The sequence below is a fragment of the Schistocerca cancellata genome, chromosome 2 (assembly GCF_023864275.1).
Source record: "Schistocerca cancellata isolate TAMUIC-IGC-003103 chromosome 2, iqSchCanc2.1, whole genome shotgun sequence".
NCBI classification, from domain to species: domain Eukaryota; kingdom Metazoa; phylum Arthropoda; class Insecta; order Orthoptera; family Acrididae; genus Schistocerca; species Schistocerca cancellata.
Window position 1 is genome coordinate 196966074 of NC_064627.1, and position 4156 is coordinate 196970229.

The following is a 4156-nucleotide window of genomic DNA, read 5'->3' on the forward strand; positions in this document are numbered from 1 at the left end:
ATGAATGCAGATGTAGATGTAGATACGACGCCAGAAACTCGGCACGCTCAACGTTGACGTTCGAATGCACGATCCGCGTGCCGAAGGAATTACGTGGTTCTAGCCGGAGGTCTCCTGGGAGGTTTTGTACAGCGTGTTTATGTAGCCGACGGCTTGTGTGAGGTGAATAACTCATAGTTTTGCCACCAGCATCCCGTGTTTACCATTAATCTATACGAGAGCTGCAGAGTTGAGGACAGCGCGCCCACAAGGGCAGTGTCCACGCAGCGCTCGTCTGCGATAAGGAGCCGCTACGTGCCGGCGCATTCAGCGCCTGGCCGCTTGCCCGGTGCCCGCGGCGCTGGGACGTTCGCCGGGCTTCTCTCGGCGCGCCTGTCGCTCCCGTACACACAGACCGCCGCGTGTCGGCCGTCGCTCTGAGGCCGCGAGCTGCGATCGACGTGCGATTGTTTGCGGGCCACTTAGCGGCCTCTCGCGGCACGTGGCAGGCGTTTGGCTTTCTCTGACACCGCACTTTGTCCTCCGCGTGCCGTTTGCTTTCGCAGTGACAACAACAGTACCCGGCTGCTGCTCGAGTCCTAGTCGCTCCGGCGAAATTTCCAAGGCTTGTCGTTTCTCTGCTGTTCTCTAAGAGACAGAGTAGTCGCTTCGACGGTACACTGTATATACTAAAACTGTAACGATACAGAGGAGTTTAGCATGGCTCCTGCGCAAGTATGACACGCAAAATCGTACAGCGTATTCCATTTTCAAAATGGTTCAAATGGCTCTGAGCGCTATGGGACTTAACTTCTAAGGTCATCAATCCCCTAGAACTACTTAAACCTAACTAACCTAAGGACATCACACACATTCATGCCCGAGGCAGGATTCGAACCTGCGACCGCAGATGTCGCGCGGTTCCAGACTGTGGCACCTAGAACCGCTCGGCCACCACGGCCGGCGATTCCCATTTTCCTGCTAAATTCCCATCATCTCCGACTCCTTTCACTCTCTACGAGGCTTGCCCCCCTGCAAATAAAGTAGTCCGGAATATCCAGGACGCGCTTCTTCACCTGTCAGCTCTACAGGGTGTTACAAAAAGGTACGGCCAAACTTTCAGGAAACATTCCTCACACACAAAGGAAGAAAATATGTTATGTGGACATGTGTCCGGAAACGGTTACTTTCTTACCTGCAAATTAGCGGGTGCCGCACGCTTGTCATATACGACCGAAAACCCAAGACCTGTTCCGGGTGCGACAAAGAAGGCCACCTCAGATCTGAGTGTCTTCAGCGACGAATCACCCAATTGCCAGCCGCTACCGTGGCACCTCCGGCTCCGACGACGGTTTTACCGATCACCTACGCATCGGCGCTCTCTTCTCCTCCCACCGGCCGCCGCCCATCGGACCACGTACCAGTGACCCTTCCAGCTGCTACGGATACCGCCAGGGCCGACACGTCGCGCTCAAAGCCTGACGCTACTCCGGCGCCACTACCAACAGCGACGACTTCCGACACCCACCCGCCTGAACATATGGACGCCCCTTCATTTGACGTTGCCGCGACGGCCTTCCTCTCAGAGCGACGCTACTCCCTTCCGTCTTGCGACACGGAGGGACGAACCCGCAAACAACGTTCACCTAAGAGGCGCAAGAGGAGGCGTCGTACGGTCTCGGAACGAGACGGATTACCTCCCCCTGATGCTCCAGAGGCCGTCCGACACGACGAGGCCTCGGAGAACCTACACGACGATATAAATGACGACAACATGACGCCGACTGTGGATGTGTCGATGCCTACTCTACTGGCTCGCTCAGGTGCTCCTGAACCAATGGACTCCACCGATGCGACTGCCGCCGAGACGTCCTCCGCCCCTACGACCGAAGTGGAATGTACGACCATCACAACGACAGCGCCTTCAATGATGTGGAGTGAGGACGTCGATGAGGACCCGGACCACACGCTGGGGACAGAGTTACCCCAGACGGAAGCATCGTTACGCCGCTGATAACGCCGTTAGGTGGCGTACGGCACGACTCGCCGTTGCCTCGCCCCTCTTCATCCTCCGTCGGTGGAGTTTTCCTCCACGGCGGGGTACGGCTCCACACCTACCGAATAGCGACGATCAACACTAACACCATTAGCTCACCCGTGAACCTTCAACTGCTACGAGAGATCATATGGGCGTCGGACGTCGATATCGCACTACTTGGCCACACTTGCAGACGTCGCGGGATATAACACTTATCCTTCTCCTGGTGACCACCTGGGACGCGGCGTAGCCATCTACGCCAGAGAAGGCATTCCAGTGGCCGATATCACATACCTTCCATCTGCCAGAGGTATGGCCGTCACCGTCATGGGGACGCGTATCGTCAAAATTTACGCTCCGTCAGGCTCCACCCGCAGACGCGACAGGGCACTCTTTTATTCAGAAGAAATCGCTCCTTTGTTTCTTGGACGCTGCGACCATTACTTGCTTGGGGGTGATTTTAATTGTGTCTTGCACCCTAAAGATCAAGTGACCCACAACAACACCTGTCAAGAACTGCGTCTTGTCGTCAGAGATCTGTTGCTCCGCGACACTTGGGAAGTTCAGCACGGCGACGCGCCTGGACATACTTACCAGACGAGTCACTCCGCGAGCCGCCTTGATAGAATTTACGTCTCTCGGGAACTCTCACCTGCAGTCCAAGGTGCAGAACTTTGGCCCCTGGCCTTTTCAGACCACTGTGCCTACATCTGCAACATTCTGTTCCCCAAGCAAGTGGTCTGGCGTAGTCGTGTACCATGGAAGCTAAACACCTCCCATCTTCATGATCCCGAATGTCTTCAACGTGTTACCGAGACATGGGCCACCTGTGAATGTCGCTTACCTAAATACTGCACGACCTTGAACTGGTGGCTGGAATGTGCCAAACCTGCCACTCGACGTACTTTGATTCAGTATGGAAAGGAAGTTGCTATGTGGCGCCAGCACACTACCGACTATTCCTACGCCGTTCTCCGCGACCTGGACGCCCAACCGCCCACCCCCGACACCCAGAGGGAACGCAGCAGGATTAAAGCGCAAATTGTAACTTTGATATGCCGTAGACTGCAGGGGGCTATGGTGCGAACACGATGTCAAGATTCGGCGGAACAAGAACATCCGACCATGCATCATATCGCCTCCGATAGGAAACATCGACGACAACAACTCATCACCGAGATCACCACCTGTCGCGGCCAGCACTTCACTTGCCAGGCCTAAATCGTCAGTGCCTTTATCGACCACTACCGCACAATGTACCAGGAGGAGACTACCAACAACAACGCTGAGGAGTCTGTGTTACCACACGTAACTCGCACCCTCACCAGCGACGAAGCGGACGAGCTGATGGAGCCCATTACGCGTGACGAAATCCACGATGCAATCAAAAAAGTTACTCTGAGTAAGTCACCTGGTGTCGACGGATTGCCGATAGAATTTTATCGCGCTTTCTTCACACTAATGGCGTCACGGTGGACAACGATGTTTCATGAACTGATGACGATGGGGAACGCTGTACCGCCGTCCTTCGTCACGGGAATTATTATACCCATCCACAAACCGACACCAGGTGTGACGACAGCACATTACCGTCCCCTGACTCTGCTTAACGCAGACTGTAAACTTTTTACACGCCTACTGGCAACGCGATGCCACAAGGTCCTGCCTAGCATTCTATCCCCCGAACAGACAACTACGGGCGGCTCAGTTAATATACAAACGGCCACAGGAGAATGTCGCGATTTAATTGCACTGGCAGCGGCGTGCAGACTCCGCGCTGCAGTGGTTGCCATTGATTTTGACAGCGCATTTGACAAAGTGCGGCATCTTTTTCTGTTATCAGTGATGAACCGCATGGGTTTTCCACCAGCCTTTATCGACGTGATCCGGCGCCTGTACGGCACCGCCGAATCGCTGATTCAGGTTAATGGCCGTGTGGCGGGACCAGTGGCGATCCGGCGTTCCGTACGGCAAGGCTGCCCACTTTCGACCCTACTCTACGCCATAAGCCTGGAGCCACTCATCGGGAGTCTGACGAGCCACCTTTCTGGTCTCACTTTGCGACAGCACAGTTTTCGACGTCGTGCGTATGCGGACGACCTCCTCCTCTTGATCCGCTCACGGAGTGAAACACACACG

The 4156-nt window shown here is 55.2% G+C and overlaps 1 pseudogene; it reads left to right on the forward strand.

Annotated features, from left to right (window-relative positions):
* Positions 1 to 651: 651 nt before the first annotated feature.
* On the forward strand, positions 652 to 751 carry LOC126163350 (U6 spliceosomal RNA; annotated as a pseudogene).
* Positions 752 to 4156: the final 3405 nt, after the last annotated feature.